This window comes from Astatotilapia calliptera, chromosome 18 (assembly GCF_900246225.1).
Source record: "Astatotilapia calliptera chromosome 18, fAstCal1.2, whole genome shotgun sequence".
Lineage (NCBI taxonomy): Eukaryota > Metazoa > Chordata > Actinopteri > Cichliformes > Cichlidae > Astatotilapia > Astatotilapia calliptera.
Genome location: NC_039319.1, coordinates 31,248,639 through 31,271,284, shown reverse-complemented (window position 1 = coordinate 31,271,284; position 22,646 = coordinate 31,248,639). Strand labels below are relative to the sequence as shown.

Below are 22,646 nucleotides of genomic sequence, written 5' to 3'. Positions count from 1 at the left end.
GTAGTTTCTATAATAGTGATACTGTAATAAAAATAAAATATAAACGCTACAAATTATATAAAAAATGACTAAGGGTATATAAAGAGTTGTACACATGTGTTTTAATCGTTTTTTTATATAAATCAAAATTTAAAAGCAAGAATAGCTTATATTGCCTGTGGGTTTACCTTTCAGTATACACTGGACTTCAACACACTGAACAAATAAATCCAATGTCTACACTGTTTTCAAAAAAGGTAAACGCGATAGTTGTCAAACCTTAATCCAGTCACAAACCACAGAGCAAGTGTCAGGACATTAAAATCTGAGTGGGTGGTGGAAAGTGTAGTTCTTATAGACGAATGGGATACATTTGAATCATATCTGTTATGATTGAGGTCTGTTGAGCTCTGTCTCTCTTCCACAGCATGTCTTTATCCTGTCTTCCTTCTCTCACCCCATCCAGTCGCAGCAGATGGCCCCGCCCCTCCCTGAGCCTGGTTCTGCCGGAGGTTTCTTCCTGTTAAAAGGGAGTTTTTCCTTCCCACTGTCGCCAAAGTGCTTGCTCATAGGGGGTCATATGATTGTTGGGTTTTTCTCTGTATCTATGAAGCGCCTTGAGGCGACTTACAGTGGGGCAAAAAAGTATTTAGTCAGCCACCGATTGTGCAAGTTCCCCCACTTAAAATGATGACAGAGGTCAGTAATTTGCACCAGAGGTACACTTCAACTGTGAGAGACAGAATGTGAAAGAAAAATCCATGAATCCACATGGTAGGATTTGTAAAGAATTTATTGGTAAATCAGGGTGGAAAATAAGTATTTGGTCAATAACAAAAATACAACTCAATACTTTGTAACATAACCTTTGTTGGCAATAACAGAGGTCAAACGTTTACTATAGGTCTTTACCAGGTTTGCACACACAGTAGCTGGTATTTTGGCCCATTCCTCCATGCAGATCTTCTCGAGAGCAGTGATGTTTTGGGGCTGTCGCCGAGCAACACGGACTTTCAACTCCCGCCACAGATTTTCTATGGGGTTGAGGTCTGGAGACTGGCTAGGCCACTCCAGGACTTTCAAATGCTTCTTACGGAGCCACTCCTTTGTTGTCCGGGCGGTGTGTTTTGGATCATTGTCATGTTGGAAGACCCAGCCTCGTTTCATCTTCAAAGTTCTCACTGATGGAAGGAGGTTTTGGCTCAAAATCTCACGATACATGGCCCCATTCATTCTGTCCTTAACACGGATCAGTCGTCCTGTCCCCTTGGCAGAAAAACAGCCCCATAGCATGATGTTTCCACCCCCATGCTTCACAGTAGGTATGGTGTTCTTGGGATGCAACTCAGTATTCTTCTTCCTCCAAACACGACGAGTTGAGTTTATACCAAAAAGTTCTACTTTGGTTTCATCTGACCACATGACATTCTCCCAATCCTCTGCTGTATCATCCATGTGCTCTCTGGCAAACTTCAGACGGGCCTGGACATGCACTGGCTTCAGCAGCGGAACACGTCTGGCACTGCGGGATTTGATTCCCTGCCGTTGTAGTGTGTTACTGATGGTGACCTTTGTTACTTTGGTCCCAGCTCTCTGCAGGTCATTCACCAGGTCCCCCCGTGTGGTTCTGGGATCTTTGCTCACCGTTCTCATGATCATTTTGACCCCACGGGATGAGATCTTGCGTGGAGCCCCAGATCGAGGGAGATTATCAGTGGTCTTGTATGTCTTCCATTTTCTGATGATTGCTCCCACAGTTGATTTTTTCACACCAAGCTGCTTGCCTATTGTAGATTCACTCTTCCCAGTCTGGTGCAGGTCTACAATACTTTTCCTGGTGTCCTTCGAGAGCTCTTTGGTCTTGGCCATGGCGGAGTTTGGAGTCTGACTGTTTGAGGCTGTGGACAGGTGTCTTTTATACAGATGATGAGTTCAAACAGGTGCCATTCATACAGGTAACGAGTGGGGGACAGAAAAGCTTCTTACAGAAGACGTTACAGGTCTGTGAGAGCCAGAGATTTTCCTTGTTTGAGGTGACCAAATACTTATTTTCCACCCTGATTTACGAATAAATTCTTTACAAATCCTACCATGTGGATTCATGGATTTTTTTTTCACATTCTGTCTCTCACAGTTGAAGTGTACCTCTGATGCAAATTACTGACCTCTGTCATCATTTTAAGTGGGGGAACTTGCACAATCGGTGGCTGACTAAATACTTTTTTGCCCCACTGTATGTTATGATTTGGCGCTATATAAATAAAATTGAATTGAATGTCTAAAACTGAAACTAAGAGCCAGGATTCAACCTCAGCCAGGCAGAAGGTGAATGAGTAGGCACCACTGGTGGTGGTGCCTGGTTTTAGAGGCTGTATATCTGAGTGTCATCAGTGTGAAAGTGGTTTTTAAAATATACACTCAAGTGTGCATTTTAATGCAATGAAAATGTTTTCATACACAATGAAAACAGCATTATATGCAGCTTGGAACCCTGAGGTATACCACAGGTCAAGGGGGTAGTGTTAGAAGACTCATTTCTGACAGAACAGTAAATGCTGACAGAAGAAGAACTACTCAAATAAGACTTCTGATACACCAGTCAAGATATGAAAAAAAATGCAGTATTAAAATCCCGTGATCGAACGAGATATTGCTCAAATCGTGTGATTGCACAATTTGAGCAATATCTGAGGTAGGCGTTCAGACAGAGGTAGTGCTGGGTGAATCCCCCCACCAGTGGCTTAAATCAGTTTCTGTTAATGCATTGTGGTAATACATCTAGGATCAGAGACTTGGACACTTTGAGCGGATAGCCGGTCCAGACTTCTGTACAGAGGTAACTGGGATCTTAACAGTAGGCTGGCACCATCCGTGAGACTAAACACATATTTATAATTGTTAAACTTTCTGGATGCATGCTCAATCATCCAGGTAAGTAAATCCCCAAAAGTTGATTCTGTTCATCTGGACGTTTTCAGTGGGAGAAACGTTTCGTCACTCATCCAGGTGACTTCTTCAGTCTCAGCTGACTGCAGGTTTCAGGTCAGTTCCTTGATCATTAATATGCAAATTCTTCATTGATGACAACTGATCAACAACCACTGATCAATGTTCATGAGTCCCATTCACAGAAAGTTGGGGAATGGCTGCAATCACAGCATGTAAGATGGTGACAGTTGTACCCTTAGGCCCCCTCCTCGATTCAGAGATGCTCTTTCCCTTTTCACGTAAACGGCCTCCTTGACTCCGCCCTCAAACCAGCGTTCCTCCCTGTCCAGGATGTTACATCCTCATCATTGAAAGAGTGTCCACTGGCCTGTAGGTGTGAACAGACTGCAGAATCCTGGCCTGACGAGGTGGCTCTTCTGTGTTATTCCATCCACTTTGGTTGTTTGGTTTCCCCGATGTATAAATCAATGGTCATGAGAATTGACTTTAATTATGACCAAGGAACTGACCTCCCAGCCCATTGTTCCTTCACTGAGCTGGTTTCAGTCATTATGCAAATGTACTGTTTATAAGATTGAAACCTGCAGTCAGCTGAGACTGAAGACGTCACCTGATGATGATGAAACGTTTCTCCCACTGAAAACGTCCAGATGAACAGAATCAATCTTTGGGGAGTTTTTAAACTTGTTTAAACAGATGAGAGAGAATAATGTGTCATTTATATGTACCAGGCTTGTCAACAGTATTAGTTAGGGCAGAACGTGAAGCTGGCTAAGAGTGATCCAATACAATTATGAAGGTAAGATACCTGGGTGGATCTTTATTGTACAATGTAGTATTAGTTCTGAGAAGTGAGATCTTACCAATTTTTAGAAAACTGTCACACTGGAGAGGTTATAAGATAACATACACATATAAGAATACCAAATACATAATGTACTTTGTAAATTTATTCACTGGTCATCCCCAGAATATATGCCAGTGGCCAGCCTCCCATGTCATGGCCCAGGGTCCCAGGGTTTATGTTATGGATGTTACGTTATGTGTATGTAGTACCATATCACCCTATTAGAGCACTTCGCTCTCGCTCTGCAGGCCTACTTGTTGTTCCTAGAGTATTTAAAAGTAGAATGGGAGGCAGAGCCTTCAGTTTTCAGGCCCCTCTTCTGTGGAACCAGCTTCCAGTTTGGATTCAGGAGACAGACACTATCTCTACTTTCAAGATTAGGCTTCAAACTTTCCTTTTTGCTAAAGCATATAGTTAGGGCTGGACCAGGTGACCCTGAATCCTCCCTTAGTTATGCTGCCGGGGATTCCCATGATGCACTGAGTGTTTCTTCTTCACTCACTATGTGTTAACAGACCTCTCTGCATTGAATCATATCTGTTATTAACCTCTGTCTCTCTTCCACAGCATGTCTTTATCCTGTCTTCCTTCTCTCACCCCAACCAATCACAGCAGATGGCCCCGCCCCTCCCTGAGCCTGGTTCTGCAGGAGGTTTCTTCCTGTTAAAAGGGAGTTTTTCCTTCCCACTGTCGCCAAAGTGCTGCTCATAGGGGGTCATCTGATTGTTGGGTTTTTCTCTGTATCTATGAAGCGCCTTGAGGCGACTTTTGTTGTGATTTGGCGCTATATAAATAAAATTGAATTGAATTGAATTGAATTGTAAATCAGGCTAAAATTATATTCTAAGTAAATAAAGTTGCTTATGTTTGGTCTTCTTGTAATCGTGAGTTTTTATTAGATCATTTAGTTTGTGTTTAGTTTCTAGCTCTTTGCTTCTTACTGATGATAGTTCTCCCTCCCTCTGCGTCTCATCTTCTCTTGTGGTTTGTCAGTCCTGTCTCCCCAGTCGCTGTGTCAAGCTCACGTGTCTTGAGTGTGAGTTTCTGGGGGAAGGTGTCGGAAGGCCAAAGACACAGAACACCTGACCGACCTCCATCAGAGGACAGTCACAGGGAAAGTGTCCCGACTGCACTCCGATGTCCGTGCGGCACACAAAGAGGCCAAGTTACCACCAGGGGTAGCAGGACAGACTGGAGAAGAGTGACAGGTGGCGCTGGCATAAAAACCCTCCTGCTGATTTCCCCGAAATGAGGAGCAGAAGAGCTGCTGGAGAATCCACCTCGGAGGATGTTCTCCCAGACGAATGACTCGATCGAAGCTGATGTTTTTCACCGTGTCTTTCAAAAGCTCCAGGTGGGTTTGGATAACATTTTTAACAGTAGACAATGATTCACACCTTCCATTTGCTCACCTTCACCTCACACCTAGATTAAAACACTACCTGCAGCCCTCACTCCCTCACCTCTGACCTCCTACCTGCACCAGGATCTGACGGTGTGTCCACCTCCTGCCTGAAAGTCTGTGCCGACCAACTGAGGCTACGTCCACACTAGCCCGGATAGGTTTGAAAACGGCATTTTCATCTGAAAACGCTCCGCGTACACACTAGCATTTTTAGTCGTTTTCACAGAGTTGTGCGTCCACATTGAAACGGCTAAAAGCGCTTACGTTCCAGTCCTGCACATGCGTGAAACGCAAGAAGATTCCACCTGCCTCATTTCTGTCTGCTGCTTATTTACTTTCTGGCTCTTTAAAACGTTGCAGCAAAATGTCGAGGAAAAGAGGAAAAGAAGGAACACGAGAAGCTGGAGAAATACCAAGGGCTCAGAGAAGAGCTCGAGAGGATGTGGAGGGTGAAGGTAACGGTGGTCCCCGTGGTAATCGGAGCACTAGGTGCGGTGACTCCCAAGCTAGGCGAGTGGCTCCAGCAGATCCCGGGAATAACATCGGAGATCTCTGTCCAGAAGAGTGCAGTCCTGGGAACAGCTAAGATACTGCGCAGGACCCTCAAGCTCCCAGGCCTCTGGTAGAGGACCCGAGCTTGAAGGATAAACCGCCCGCAGGGGCGTGCTGGGTGTTTTTATATATATATATATATATATATATATATATATATATATATATATATATATATATATATAAGAAAATATATATATACATGAACATAAATCCAGTAACTATGTATAAAATTGAAAGCATTAAAATTGAGATGTCAACATAATGTTTCACAACGGTACTTAAGAGAGAACTGAGAAAAATTCTGACTAATCTCAACAAAAACACAGATTAAAGGTTTTCTTGTCTAGAAGATGTGCGAATGGGCCTATCAGACTGTTAGATTCAACAAGTCACAGGGAGTTAGTGGCTGAACATCACAATAAAGCCAGGTGCTACTGAAGGTGCTTATGCCAGTGAGATTAAAGTGCATATTGAGTAAGCTATTAATTAGAGCTGTTTACTCACATATTCATTATGTGCTTTTGATGTAAGGATATCTTTTCAATGTAACCATTCGAAGGGGACCAATGAAGTAGTCATTTGATGGGTACTTCTCTGCCAGTTCATCATATGTTATCAGGGACATTTTGTCACTTGTACATGGTTGCAGTTCAAAGGCCCGGTAGTGCTCCCTAAACCAAGACGAAAACTTGCTGACAATGAAATTCATTGTACCCTGAACAACACATATTCTTATTATCTCTCCAAATCCAGGTAGCCCATCAGTAAAACCACAGATAACTATCATTCTATTTCTGTAGTTGATCCCTCTATAGTCTGCACTTTTAGTCATGTTTACTTCTGTCATGTCAGTATGCATCTGTTTGATAGGCAGAGAAATGTCATCTTTCAGAACCTCAAGAGGAACTCTTGATGCACTTGACACTTCAACTCCAGCTTTCTGTGGATGTAATGAGTGTAAGTGATAGGCAATCAGCAGTTGATGTTTCAATTCAATTCAATTTTATTTATATAGCGCCAAATCACAACAAAAGTCGCCTCAAGGCGCTTCATAGATACAGAGAAAACCCAACAATCATATGACCCCCTATGAGCAAGCACTTTGGCGACAGTGGGAAGGAAAAACTCCCTTTTAACAGGAAGAAACCTCCGACAGAACCAGGCTCAGGGAGGGGCGGGGCCATCTGCTGTGATTGGTTGGGGTGAAGAAAGATTAAAGACATGCTGTGGAAGAGAGACAGAGGGAAGATTTGCTTCACCATGTTTTCTAGTCTTTGTCTTAGAATGAAGTTGGTTTGGAAACATATTCAGCGATGCTTCATCTCCTGCTTTGCATTTCTGTGGGTGCTCGGTGCTAGCAGTGTCCAAGCGTTTTGTTTTTTTCCCCCCTTTTCATCCCGCACCCCCCCTGCCATGGCAGGCCCCACACTTTGGGAAGGTCTGACCTAGGATGTGCCTATAATAAAACACTGCAGCCTCCCCCACCAACAGACTGGCTGGGGAGGGAGTCAGAAACAAAGGAATGTCTTTGATCATACAGTTTGAACCAAGACTTACAAATTTAAGTAACACAATGACAACATTTAACAATTTCAACCTATGTCAACAGTTTCCACCAAATTCAGTTAAGTTAGAAACACTTTACTTCAAATGAAAAAACTGACTTATGTGCAACCAACATAGCTGTATTAATTCAAACTATATCTAGTCATCTTAGCTTCAACTAAGAAGTCCTTGTTCAGCTACCTTATGGAGGGCCAGGAGTAACAAAATGAATTCATTCAATACGCCATTAAATTATTAATTAAATGTTTCATTAATTAATTAAAATGTGAATTAATTCATTAAATATTTCATTTCTTTTGTATTGAAAAACATAAACACTCACATCGCTGGTAGGTTAATTCAATGCCAGCTGTTTAATTCACAGCAGCTTCTGCAGTAACCATGGTAACCACAGACACTAAGCAGGTGGGTCGACGCAGGTCAGACTCTGGGAAGTACCCTTCATGTCTCTTTGAAAGTAAAAGTCAGTCGTTCATCAGCGTGCAGCTTCCAGCATGGTGCTGATGAAAAACTGCCAGATGGCTGCAAACCATCCGACACATTTAATGTTGAAACAGGACACACACTCTGTAATTGCTGACCTCATATTGTGTACAGAGACTGAGCCCATGTGTGACGTTTGTTTTTATGTCTAATCTAATCTAATCTAATTATATCTAATCTTTCACATGTGACGCCGTTGCTATCTCAGTTACACTGGCTTCCTATTGAATTCAGAGTCCATTTTAAGATCCTGGTTTTGACTTCTTTGCATGGACAAGCACCAGCTTACATCTCTGATCTTCTACAGGCCCATGTCCCAGCAGGTCCCTGAGATCATCTGATCAGGGCCTACTTGCTACACAACACACTAAGATAAGAACTAAGAGAGACAGAGCTTTTGCCACAGTGGCCCCCAGACTGTGGAACTCCCTCAAAAAAGCTTAAGATCTGTGGACTCAGTTGTCTCTTTTTAAAAAAAACAAGTCAAAACGCACCTTTTTACAATTGCTTTGGGTTCATTTTTGCCTGTTTTATGTTTTATATATCTTTTTTTGTTGTCCTATGTGCAGCACTTTGTAATTGTGTCTAGAAAGATGCTATATAAATAACATTTTACTTACTTACTAATCTTTGCTCTCAAACTTTTAAACAGCAGCAAGTCTGCAGCTGAGAGAATACAAACTCAAACAGTCGCAGCAGGTTTGAACGTTTCTGTTCCAAATCAGCAGGAAGTGCCACATTTTCACTCAGTCTTTTATTTGCTGCATGTTTTAAGTGTTTAAAACGGGGGAATGATGGAGGACTGCGTGTTAAATGAGCTAAAATCACTGCGCAAACACAGCATTGCATTGTCATGGGAACATGCGTGTATTAATTTGGTGATTTATTAAAAGTATAAATGTTATTATCATTTATTCTTATCTGCTGCTGAGTCTCTTACGCTGATGGAAATGCAGATAACACATCACAAACATCTGTTCAACCAACCACATTCATTCCACTCTGATCTGACAAACTGGAGTGTTCGTCTCTTTCACAGCAGTGTTGTGTTTGACTGCTGTATTTTTATGTTCTTTATATTGCAGACTCTCTCTGGAATAGTTGGCAGTAATAAGGATGATAAAAGAACATGGATATGACCTGTGAATTAGATTCATAGACGACTGTTAGATTAGTTTGATGCTGCCAGCGCTTTCATGTGACCGCGCTGGGAAATCTTGGGTGAACTTAGAGAGCTGATAACTTCGTGTGACCGTTTATCCTGGTCCCAGTGTTAGGGTCAGTGAATCCAGATAACAGAAAGATATCCTGGATATGCTGACCTCGCTCCGTGGTGTACAGGGCTCTGAGGGAGCAGCGGGCCTACCCATTTACCCTCATGATTAATATTTACAATAAAAATATTGGTTGAACATCCAGAAGTCTGTATGTGTTTCATCATGTCTAACAAGCCTGGCACAGTTAAACCTAACAGTTACTACGTGACGGAAACACCAAGCTCGAGCGTTTATAAGGCGAGCGGATCGATTACACGCTTTGCCGTGAGACTGGGCTGAACAGACATCTCCGAAATCATCGAAGCACTTTTGCAAAAAGGCTCTATCTTGACAAACTGAACAGATATCTGAAGATTCAATCACGAAAAAATATTAAAATTGTATTTGGTGACACACAAACAGGGCATTTCAAAGTACGGTTCACTTTCCACATGTCCTTGTTGGCTCTGAGAAACACCCACTAAAACAATGGCCACCAAGCCAAAGAAACGGCTTTAACTTTATCAGCATTGACTCCGCCCACCTTCTGTACATTGGGGTTCCTCCCAGTGGACAAGAGGGCCTGTTTCCTGCACCGGTGGGTCGGGTAACAGGTCCTAGCCATCGTCTGCGCCCATGCAGTGAACAATGGTTCAGAGTACCCGGCCCCTTTGGACTCCTTTGGTGGTTTTGCCTGAGTGCCATCAACCCGGGGATTAACTGAAGGCTTTTCATGGAGTTTTTAGGACATCCTGATAATAATGAATTATAATAGTTCAGCCTAGAAGTAATTAATGCATGAACTAGTTTTTTATAAACAGATCAGCAAGGGAGCTAAGTGACGGGAAAGGTAAGTGACTCATGTTGTAGGTGACGTCAGACACCGGAGATGTGGCGGAAAGAAAGTGAATGGTAGCTTAGAATTTTACAAACGTTCTTTCACGCTTCAAGTTTACCAAATATACTAATCAATATATTAATCAATTGTCATATAACTAACCACATCTGTTTAATCATCTCCAACACCCTGGAGGGAGAGTTTAGACGCTCTCCAAGATTTCATCGACCGGTGCTTTGATGGTATAGTTATGAAGAAGGCCGAGAGCGCATCTTCCCCGGTCAATGAGTCGCCGTCATCAAAAAGCTGTCGCCTGGCAGACTCCCCCGGCACACCATCGCCCGCTGGCAAAGACTTTGCTGGCATCCTGGAGTCAATCATAATTGAATCGAATAGAAATTAGATATTTCTAATTATAGAGATGTTGCACAAATGGAAGAACGCAGTCTTACATATTTTTTTAATATGTGCATTGAAGGACATGTCCTGGTCAAAAATGACTCCAAGGTTCCTCACAGTGTTACTGGAGGCCAAGGTAATGCCATCCAGGGTAAGAATCTGCTTAGATACCATATTTCTAGGCTTTTCAGGGCCGAGTACAATAACCTCATAGCAGTGAAAATGTATGCTATGTCTTCTGATGATACTGTCTAAGGCAGCGGTCCCTTTTTGTTGTATTTATCCGCGACACCTTAAAGGCCGGTCCATGAAAATATTGTCGGGCATAAACCGGTCCGTGGCGCAAAAAAGGTTGGAGACTGCTGATCTAAGGGAAGCATAACACCTGGTTTAGGGCCCGAATAGCCTGGGGGAAGAAACTCCTCCTCAATCTCTCTGTTTTGGCCTTAAGGGAGCGGAAGCACTTCCCAGACCTTAATTAATCCATAATTAACCTCAGTGTGTGAAGAGGACTCTCCATTTACATGCACAAACTGGAGTCTATTAGATAGATATGATACAAACCACTGCAGCACAGTACCTGTAATACCTACAGCATGTTCTAATCGCTCTAATAGGATATTATGGTCGACAGTATCGAATGCTGCACTGAGGTCTAGCAGGACAAGCACAGAGATGAGTCCACTGTCAGAGGCCATAAGAAGATCATTTGTAACCTTCACTAAAGCTGTTTCTGTGCTGTGATGAGCTCTGAAACCTGACTGAAACTCTTCAAATAAGCCTCTGCAGATGATCTGTTAGCTGTACATCGATGCTGAAGAGATTCAGTCATTTTTGTTATAATCCAATCACTCGATGTCCAGTTACATTCTATCATCTTCTCTCTATGTGACCTTACTTCAACATGATTTAAAACATAGTTTAAACATTAAAAACACTTGAATACATTTCTCCTTTTCTATGTTTTACAATTAATTCCATCACACATGAATATTAAATCACATATAAGTATATTTTCCTTCATGTTTCATTCAATTTATGCTTTTATACTTCGACTGGATTCATCATGAGCTCAGTCACACATGAATATCTATTTTAACACAATCTCTTTTGACTCCGTTATATAGAAATATGTTGTTTCCCTTTTTATTTTCTTTGATACTCGTGTTTGTCAGTCACAATAGACACAGTATAAATCATTTTATTAAATGATATATTCTCTGAGTGTTTCTTTACAGTTTCCTACTCAGGTAATCACTGTGAACTCCCTTTTATGGGAAACAGATGTCAGGGACGTCGTCATCGTCATAGAGCAGATGTTCCTCACTCACATCAGCTGTGGAGGCTGGATATCCCCTGTTTGAAGATAGCAGGACAGTAAATTCCTTCAGTACCATTAATGCTAAGGTTCATTTCCCCCTTCATAACAATGACAGAGTTCTTCAGAGCCTCTCTTCCAAGCTTTTTCTTTCTTAATGCATAAACATGTAAGCGTCTAAACCATCTGATCCAGAGATATTCGCTTTTCGCTTGTCTGGTCTTTTAAAACCTTGATTACTTCTTTTCTGAAGTGTTTTTAAAAAAACCAAAATAATCAAATCTCACACCCCTTCTCAATCTGACTCGATGGCTCTGAAAGACTGAATAGATCTGAGTGTTTTCATTCTTCATCCACCTGTTGACCAAGGATCTTTAATCTTCCTCCTAGAAGGAAATCTTATCCTGGCTTAATTCCAATTTCTATAGAGTTCTGCTTGCTCAGATCTCCAACATGGTCCTTTTGAAACAACCTCCATCTAAACAGTAGCCAGTCTGTCACAGGGACAACGTTCCCGTGCATTCCTGACGGTTCCTCGTTTTCTTCTAACTAGAATGAGGTCGGGTGATGCATCTTCTTGACTTTTCCCCTCTTTTTGTAAACTGGGCTCCATGTATTGTTTGACTTTCTGGGTCTTTCCAAATCTGCTGCGTTCGAATGAGAGCTGCTGCTGGTCACTAATTCTTCTGTGTGAACTTGGTATTTGCTTTAATTTTATGTGTAATATTGAGAGGACTCTGACATGTGACATACAGGGAGTGCAGAATTATTAGGCAAGTTGTATTTTTGAGGAATAATGTTATTATTGAACAACAACCATGTTCTCAATGAACCCAAAAAACTCATTAATATCAAAGCTGAATGTTTCTGGAAGTAGTTTTTAGTTTGTTTTTAGTTTTAGCTATTTTAGGGGGATATCTGTATGTGCAGGTGACTATTACTGTGCATAATTATTAGGCAACTTAACAAAAAACAAATATATACCCATTTCAATTATTTATTTTTACCAGTGAAACCAATATAACATCTCCACATTCACAAATAAACATTTCTGACATTCAAAAACAAAACAAAAACAAATCAGCGACCAATATAGCCACCTTTCTTTGCAAGGACACTCAAAAGCCTGCCATCCATGGATTCTGTCAGTGTTTTGATCTGTTCACCATCAACATTGCGTGCAGCAGCAACCACAGCCTCCCAGACACTGTTCAGAGAGGTGTACTGTTTTCCCTCCTTGTAAATCTCACATTTGATGATGGACCACAGGTTCTCAATGGGATTCAGATCAGGTGAACAAGGAGGCCATGTCATTAGTTTTCTTCTTTTATACCCTTTCTTGCCAGCCACGCTGTGGAGTACTTGGACGCGTGTGATGGAGCATTGTCCTGCATGAAAATCATGTTTTTCTTGAAGGATGCAGACTTCTTCCTGTACCACTGCTTGAAGAAGGTGTCTTCCAGAAACTGGCAGTAGGACTGGGAGTTGAGCTTGACTCCATCCTCAACCCGAAAAGGCCCCACAAGCTCATCTTTGATGATACCAGCCCAAACCAGTACTCCACCTCCACCTTGCTGGCGTCTGAGTGGGACTGGAGCTCTCTGCCCTTTACCAATCCAGCCACGGGCCCATCCATCTGGCCCATCAAGACTCATTCTCATTTCATCAGTCCATAAAACCTTAGAAAAACCAGTCTTGAGATATTTCTTGGCCCAGTCTTGACGTTTCAGCTTGTGTGTCTTGTTCAGTGGTGGTCGTCTTTCAGCCTTTCTTACCTTGGCCATGTCTCTGAGTATTGCACACCTTGTGCTTTTGGGCACTCCAGTGATGTTGCAGCTCTGAAATATGGCCAAACTGGTGGCAAGTGGCATCTTGGCAGCTGCACGCTTGACTTTTCTCAGTTCATGGGCAGTTATTTTGCGCCTTGGTTTTTCCACACGCTTCTTGCGACCCTGTTGACTATTTTGGATGAAACGCTTGATTGTTCGATGATCACGCTTCAGAAGCTTTGCAATTTTGAGACTGCTGCATCCCTCTGCAAGATATCTCACTATTTTTGACTTTTCTGAGCCTGTCAAGTCCTTCTTTTGACCCATTTTGCCAAAGGAAAGGACGTTGCCTAATAATTATGCACACCTGATATAGGGTGTTGATGTCATTAGACCACACCCCTTCTCATTACAGAGATGCACATCACCTAATATGCTTAATTGGTAGTAGGCTTTCGAGCTTATACAGCTTGGAGTAAGACAACATGCATGAAGAGGATGATGTGGACAAAATACTCATTTGCCTAATAATTCTGCACTCCCTGTATGACAAATTAATTTAAAACTATTTACATCCCCTAAAATGTATTGACCTATCCAGTTCCCACATGGGCTCTTCTGGGATCACTCCTTGTCCGAGGGTCCAAATCCCCTTTTCTTCAATCCCCACAGTTATGCAATTGTTCTTTTTTTCACACTTTGTTTTTCTAACTTTCCTAAACAAACAAAAACAAACAAACAAAATATCCTCAGCTTCATGATGAGTTTTTCTCTCCTGCTGGGAGAAGGATATACAACATTTGGATAACTGAACTTTGGATTTGTGTCGGTTCCCATAGATACTGACTGCAAAAACGACATCATCCCGTCAGCGTGTTTTTAGTGGCTGAGGCTATGCGCTGGGGATATTACTGCTGACACACTTCCAACAGAGCAGCTACCATAATAATAAAGATAAAAAATAGTTTTTAGCAGAAAAACAAACATCCAAAAAATATTTAGTTTCTTTTTAATTTTATTCAGTTAGCACCAAATCACAACAACCGTTGCCTCAAGGGCTTTATATTGTAAGGTAAAGATCCTAGAATAACACAAAGCAAACAGAGAATACCCCAACAATCAATATATTCATGACATGACAACAATCAGCAAACAATACAACCCCCCTTTGAAGCACTTTGATGACAAGGGGAAGTAAAAACACTATGTTAACAGAAAGAAGCTTCCAGCACAGCCAGGCTCAGGGAAAAAAAGGGATAAAGACACGTTGTGGAAGAGAGCAAGAGATTAATAATAACCAATACTGAAGTGGAGAGAGTTGTGCAAAACAAATAGTGAGTGGAAAACACTCAGTGCATCATGGAAAGCCCCCATGATGGGGCCTGATTATTTAAGACCTTGTATGTGAGGAGCAGGATTTTGAATCCTGGATTTAACAGGAAGCCAAAACAGGAGAAATCTGCTCTCTCTTTCTAGTCCCTGTCAGGACTCTTGCTGCAGCATTTTGGATCAGCTGAAGGCTTTTCAGGGAGTTTTTAGGACTTCCTGATAATAATGAATTACAGTCGTCCAGCCTGGAAGTAATAAATGCATGAACTAGTTTTTCAACATCCACCTAATCAGAGTGATGCTGAGTGAGGAGGAGAGATCATCAGAGGGATGAATTTAAATTTAGAGATATTGTGCAAATGGAAGAAAGCTGTCCTAAATATTTGTTAAATATACATATTGAAGGTGGGCAGCATGGTGGCACACTATTGCCTTAGAGCAAGAAGGTCCTGAGTTCAATTCCACCAACACCTGGCTGTGTATTTGGGATCACTGTCTTGCTGAACAATCCACACTCGTGTCATCTTCATCATCCTGGTAGATGGGAGCATATTTTCATCAAGAATGTCCCTGTAAATGTTTCCATTTATCCTGCCTTCAGTTATGTGAGGCGTACCAATACTGTACGCTGAAAAACAGCACCGCATCATGATGTTCACCACCTCCAAATGCCGCTGTTGGTGTTTAACAGTGATATGCTTTTGACCTTCAAAAGTGTATCACAGCTTCCAAAAAGTTCAACTTTGTTGAGATTGAAAAGGAATTCATCCGACCAGAATATATTCTCCTTTATTTTCCAGGGTTGTCAAAACGTTGTTCTGCAAACTTTGAGCATGCTTCCACATGGTTATTTTCTTGCATAGTAGGCGTGCATACAAGAAGCTATGGCGGTTGATTGCATTGAAACAGCTGTACCTGCTGATCCCAGGTCTTTCTGTAGCTCTCCACATGTGGTCCTTGGCTCTTGTACAACTATTCTGATATTTCTTTTCACTGTTCTGCTTGTAATCTTGCAGGGAACACCTGGCTGTGACCCGATTTATGGTAAAATAATAATTATAATAAAATAATTAAAATAATTATTAGTTTAGAAATTCTTCTATAACCAGTGCCATTGGTACTTTTTGCAACAATACGGCCACAAGTGTGTTGCAGAAGCTCTTTGGTTTTACCCATGAGATATTTGTGTGACACCTTGGTAATGAGACATCATTTTACAGGCTTTATCAGTTGGGACTGAACCAGCTGATATGGATTTGCACTATGTGACAGCATTTCTTGGATCATTGATGATAACTGGTGATGTGTTCAATACTTACTTTACCTGCTGTTTAGTGTTTAACAGCAGGTAAAGTAAGTAAACACACACACACACACACACACACTTCTATATACTTCAGGTGTAACGACTGAATATTAGAATTAGGCTGTTGCCTTCCTTTGAGCTCAACAGTCACCTCTTGAACCATTTTTAAATAGAACAATTGATATTTTCTCTGTAACAGATCACTCTATGTAACCTGGTTTTATGCTTAAATCCCAGCAGATACGCAGCTTCTGAAACCTTCAGCCCTGTAGTACCACAGCATGGTTTGATTAAAGTCATTTAAGTCACACTACTTTCTCATTTTTATGCCTAGTTTGAAAAGGTTAGGTTTGACAGTGTCTACATGCTTAAAGGCATGGAAGCGCTTTAAACATGTAGCATGTGGCTAATTACACGCTGTATGCGTAACAGTAAGCACACGTACTCCAAGTCCCATGATGCATCTGGGCAGAAAACAGGCACAGACACACCCCGCATATCCGTGTTGGTTCTGTTTGATGTGACATCGTGCTTCTTCGCCCGCAGGCTACACAAACTGCTGTGACACAATATTGAACGGCTTGTGTTGGAGACGCGGTGTTGTCCCACCAAATAAAGAGCACGGTACGTTTCCTTTCTCTGCGAACTCTACAGATACTCTTTATTAGTTTCCGTTATCAGTTTGATAACGTTAGCCTATGTGGAGAGCAAAGGTTGACTCAAACTGATGCGGTGTGTGCCAACAAGGCGAGGGAACGGGTTCACTGTCAAACCGCCTGAACGGGACTCTGGGTTTTTGGTGAGTTAATGAAAGTTAATTTCAGCTGAAAGCATCAAAGTGTTTCATGATATGCTTGCCTTTTGCAAACGGCTGTAACACGGCAGCGTGTTCAAGCTGGTGTTAAACTGCCAGTGATGCTTCACAACAAGATACAAGTTTTGATTTTTGAGTACGTTTTTGTCTAAATTCCTAGAACTGGTTACTTTTAGTGAATCATACAAAACTTCATCACCAGAAAATTACTTACCCGGATGTTTGACAATCAACAACTCGAGTTTTAATTGTCCCAGAAAAGCCTGCAGTCGTTTTAAAAAGCAAAAGGTGTCCTGATTACCTTTGACACGAAACCTACTTTCTAACCTTTGTCCAATCGGGACAACAGTTTTCAGAGTTTTGAGGTTTTGACCGTTCAAAGAGGAAGTGGTTGTTGCCTTGCGGTTTGGTGCTGTCTGCAAATTCTGTCTCACGTATAAGGAGGTTTTTGCGAAGGGTGATTTCAGTCTTGTGGCATATATTTAAAAAAAAAGTACACACACATAGAAAAGTACACACATTGAGTTCTCAGGTTTTTCTCACTTACTCATTATAGAAATAAAATCGGGTCCCTGCCAGCTTCTGAAAGTAAAGTAATGCAACCTCTGATGAGCAGCACATGTTGTATTATACAATGTCATTATTTAACACGGTGGTTGATTCGACAGCTGTTAGCTGTCCTTAGCAGCAACACATTGAAGTAATGAATGGCTGTCAGTCTGGCATCATTGTCAGTTTTTAAACAGCGTTGCTTTACGTTGAGCTTTGCAGCCAGTTGTTCATGTACAGCTCTTGCTCTGGTCCACTACAACATTTCAGTCGAGGTCTGGACTTTGACTGGGCCATTGCAGCTCATTGATTCTTCAGCCCTTCTTGTTGCAGGTGTGTTTGGCTCTTTATCATGTTGCATGGCCCATTTGCAGCCAGCCTCTAGATTTTAAACAGATAGCCATACATTTGACTGTAGGAAACTAAGATAGGAAACGCATTACAATTAGGGCTGGGCTATACCGATAATCACGGTCACGATAATACCGGTGTAATGTTGGGCAGCGATAGGAAAATGAAATATTGCGATAGAATATGGGTAAAACACGCATGCGCAGTTACTTTTTTTAAGTAGTAATGGAGTTACAATATTGTAAACGTAACTAATTACCAGGAAAGGTAACTATTGCATTACTTTAGAAAATGTTTAAATTAGAGATGGCACGATACCACTTTTTTTTATGTCCGATACCGATATCATAAATTTGGATATCTGCCGATACCAATATAGAATAGAATAGCCTTTATTGTCATTGTACAGAGTACAACGAAATTGGAGTGCCACTCCCTTGGTGCAAGTTTCAATAATAAATATAAATGTAAAATATAAAAAGTACAAAAAAAACAATCGTAAGTACTCAAACAATAGTATGTACAATATATACAGGATAGCAGCATTAATATAATGACAGTATGAGTAGCAGCATAATATAATGACAGTGACTGTATGGAATAGGTTCAATTGTTTTTGTGCTTATTTACTACGGTGGTAGCTCTGGGAAAGAAACTATCCCTGAATCTGTTTGTCCTGGTTTTATGTGACCTGTACCGTCGGCCTGACGGTAATAGTTCAAAGAAGTAAAAACGAGCACCAAACTGGAGAGCTAAGAGCTGCTGCACCCGTGCGCGCCGCCATCTTGAATCTGTCAATATGAATCCGATATAGTGTTTTTTAATCAATAAGACTGTTTTTTTAATATCTTGCTGCATTTTGATAAGTTCATACTCAAGTTTAAATAAACAACAACACTAAAGCTATTCTGTTATACCTGTGTGTAAAAAATACACTGCACCCAAAACATTACATAGTTCAGCAAAACTGATCAATCTAATAAACTTAAACCTGCTCCATCCTCCCTATTCTGGCATTTTAAAGAGTACTTAGCAGAAATATTAAGCAACCTAACTAATAGGGTTGCAAACTCCCAGCAAAAAAAAGGGGGGAACCACGCTCCACCTCATGACGCTTAATCGACATAATCAACTTTAATTTGATGCAGTGTGAAAAAAAAATGCACAGAAATAAATTATTTTTCAAGAATAATTAAATAGATTCAACATCTTTCTTCAACAGAACTGCACAGATGGTATCTTTCCAAAGGAAAAAGTACTATAGCTTACTAGGGTATATTAGACTTAATAGTTACTATATACAGTAATGGACTTCTATACATTTTACATCAGATTAAAACTTTGGGTGTAAGATTCAGATAATTATTTATTAAAAGCTTGACATTTTAAATGAGAATAAGAAAGAAAAGTATGTCTTTGTGCCCCCTTTTCCCTGTTCATGCCCTATTGGCCCCCCTGGCTAAACTTTGCTAGATCCGCCCCTGCACAGTTACAGCCGTCAGCTGTAGAAAAAGATCCTCGAGTAGAAAGTAATATTAAATACATTATAACAACAGCTTATCAAGCTTAAACGTGCTGCTGTTGTTCAGCCGCTGGTTTCCTCTTTCTGCTGCAAAGTGAGACAAAAACAAAGAGAGACGGACTCGCCACAGAAAAGCCGATCAGCTGATCATTGATCAGTGTCACGATTGAAGTGGCAGCAGGAGAGAGAAGAGGCAGTGGCTCCATAGGTTGTTAAGCTTAACGCTGGAATGCTTTACAAACATTCAGAGATGAACTTACACACTTGCTTTACTTCTCTCTGGGAAAACTTCCTCGGAGATGAAATGTTGGTTTGGTAGCGAGGCTGCAAATACACACAGCTGCTCTATCACGTGACCACACTGCTGCGACGTGCTACGGTTATGAGCTGAGTTACGCCGTGTTGCAAGTTTTGTGAGGTGCTTTTTTTTTTTTTATATTTATTGGATCGGATTACATTTTTTATTTCTCTCCGATATCCGATCCAGTAATTTACGTCAGTATCGGACCGATACTGATATGTAATATCGGATCGGTCCATCTCTAGTTTAAATATGTAAAAGAGCTTGGATCCCCTCTTAATGAACTCTACTAAAATATAAATTACTAAACATACTTGAACATACTAAAATATATCTTCAGCTGTTTGTTGTAAAAATGAGTTTATTATTAAAGTAAATGGGAACTAGCCTTTTATCTCTTCTAAGAGAAAAATCATTTCTGCACTTCCACTTCAGCTGTTTGCTACCTTTGAATTATCTGGACTCTCCATGACTTTGTCTCATCGCTCTACATATCTGTTTGTATGTCAGCACCCGCCCATGCCTGCCTCTGGTTGATTTACCATGACTACTTTACTCTTCCTCAGCCAATCAGCAGCACTTGTGCAATTGTTTCACCCTCCCTAGCTCACAGTAAGATGAAGACAGCTTTAAGCATCTGTGTGTTGAAAAACAGTAACGCACCCACCGCATTTTCTTGTTAGTAACGGTTACGGCGTTGTAATGATAGAAAAAGTAATTGGTTAGATTACCAGTCGCTGAAAAAAGTTATTTTAATGGCCTTATTCTCATCACTGTGAAGAACATGGCTGCTGGTTTGTGGTACCCCAGATACTCCACCTTCCTCCGTCACTTGGTTTGGCCGTGAGTCTGGCCTGCCTCAGAGACTCCAGGATCGTGGCCACCTGCTCCACATTCTTGGCACAGATGTCGTTGTGGATGATGTTATCTGGGGAGGTGCAGGAAAGTGTCTGGGACTCCGAACAAGCCAAATGCATTAGTCTGTGTGTGGACAGGGGAGGCCAGTTAACCAAAGAGTAAAAAGTACAATGGTGAAATATAGCGCTGCATGATCAAGCAGTGTCTGTAAAAGAGCTCACGGGAGTGTTCATATAAGTAATCTCATCATAATCAACGTGAGGTAAGAACGTGGTAGCAAAGTTGTTTTTGATTCATTTCTATAGAAGAACACTACTTTTAATCTGAGCTTTTTTTTTTAAATTAATTTTTAATATGTGACTTGAGACACATTCATGTATTAAAATAGCTAGGTGTTTATAACCACACAAATTCAATTAGGCAGGTATTTCTTTTAGTTTGCAGACAACATGCGCTTCATTTTGCCAGCATTCAGTACGAGTTTGAGATGGAACAAATGTGACTGAATAATAAATGCAATCTGTAGATGATCAAAATCCAGGGCATTTGAGTTTGTGTGATTAGTAAACAACAGTGTCATCAGCGTAGAGATGCAGCAGATGCATTCTGCTCCAAATTATTAATGTAAACTGCAAATAGTGTCGGTCCTAATACAGAGCCTTGAGGTGCACCTTTTGTGACACTTGGATAACAAGAACAATCGTGGACGGCATCATGAACACTCTGCTTATGATCAGAAAGATAATTTGAAAACCAGTCAGTAGCTTGGTCTGGAAAGCCAATATCTAAAAGTCTGTGACATAACAGCTTATGATGTACTGTGTCAAATGCTTTTGACAAATCTATAAAAAGTGCCACACAGTAAAAGCTTCCACAAAGTCATTTAAAACTTTAATCGAAGCTGTGACAGTGCTATGTTGCTTTCTGAAACCAGACTGATCGGGGGAGAGAATATTATTTTAGAAAAAGATTTGGAAAGCCTCATTCGCACTGAAAAACTACATTTAACATACATTGCTACTACACCATCTTTTCTTGGACGATGAACACCATATCTATCTTGTCAGGTAGGCATTAACATGTAAAATATGTAACCCAGGCATGTTTTTAAAACTACTCAGGTGGGCCAGGATTAGGCTGAATGCCAGAAATGAGTCCACTGTCAGAGGCCATAAGAAGATCATTTGTAACCTTCACTAAAGCTGTTTCTGTGCTGTGATGAGCTCTGAAACCTGACTGAAACTCTTCAAATAAACCTCTGCAGATGATCTGTTAGCTGTTTGACAACTACTCTTTCAAGGATGTTTGATATAAAGGAAGGTTGGAGATTGGCCTATAATTAGCTAAGACTGCTGGGTCTAGAGATGCTTTTTGAGTAAAGGTTTAACTACAGCCAGCTTGAAGGCCTGTGGTACATAGCTGATTATTAGAGACAGGTTGATCATATTTAAGATCGAAGAATTAATTAATGGCAGGACTTCTTTGAGCAGTTTTGTAGGAATGGGGTCTAAAAGACACGTTGATGGTTTGGAGGAAGTAATTATTGAAGTTAACTCAGAAAGATCAATTGGAGAAAAAGAGTCTAACTTAACATCAATGGTACTAAGAGTAGCTGTAGATAATATTACATCTGTGGGATGATTACTGGTAATTTTTTCTCTAATGATAAAAATTTTATTTGTGAAGAAGTTCATGAAGTCATTACTAGTTAACGTTAAAGGGATGGTTGGCTCAACAGAGCTCTGACTGTTTGTCAGCCTGGCTACAGAGCTGAAGAGAAACCTGGGGTTGTTCTTATTTTCTTCAATCAGTGATGAATAGTAAGATGTTCTGGCTTTGCGGAGGGCTTTCTTATAAAGCAGCAAACTATTTCTCCAGGCTAAATGATGATCCTCTAAATCTGTGACACGCCATTTCCTCTCCAGATTACGAGTCATCTGCTTTAGGGTACGTGTTTGAGAATTATACCACGGAGTCAGGTATTTCTGATTTGAGGCCTTAGTTTTCACAGGAGCTACAGTATCCAGAGTCGTACGTAGTGAGGAGGTGAAATTATTAACAAGATAATCGACCTCTGTTGGGGTAGCGTTCAGATAGCTGCTCTGCTCTGTGTTGGTACAGGGCATTGAAGATGATAACAGTGGGTGGATTATATTCTTAAACTTAGTTACAGTGCTTTCAGAAAGACATCTATTTTGATAAAGTCTACTCTTCACCGCTGTGTAATCAATTATTGTAAATGTAAATGTTAT

The 22,646-nt window shown here is 41.0% G+C and overlaps 1 protein-coding gene across 3 annotated transcripts in view; it reads left to right on the top strand.

Annotated features, from left to right (window-relative positions):
• The first annotated feature begins 16,428 nt into the window (after positions 1-16,428).
• LOC113011018 (epidermal retinol dehydrogenase 2) overlaps positions 16,429-22,646 on the top strand; it is a 31,945-nt gene continuing 25,727 nt past the window's right edge. For 2 of the 3 annotated variants that reach the window (XM_026150387.1, XM_026150389.1), the window contains exon 1: positions 16,429-16,623. The gene's annotated coding sequence lies outside the window, so the exon portion shown is untranslated. The other variant, XM_026150388.1, reaches the window with a different exon arrangement.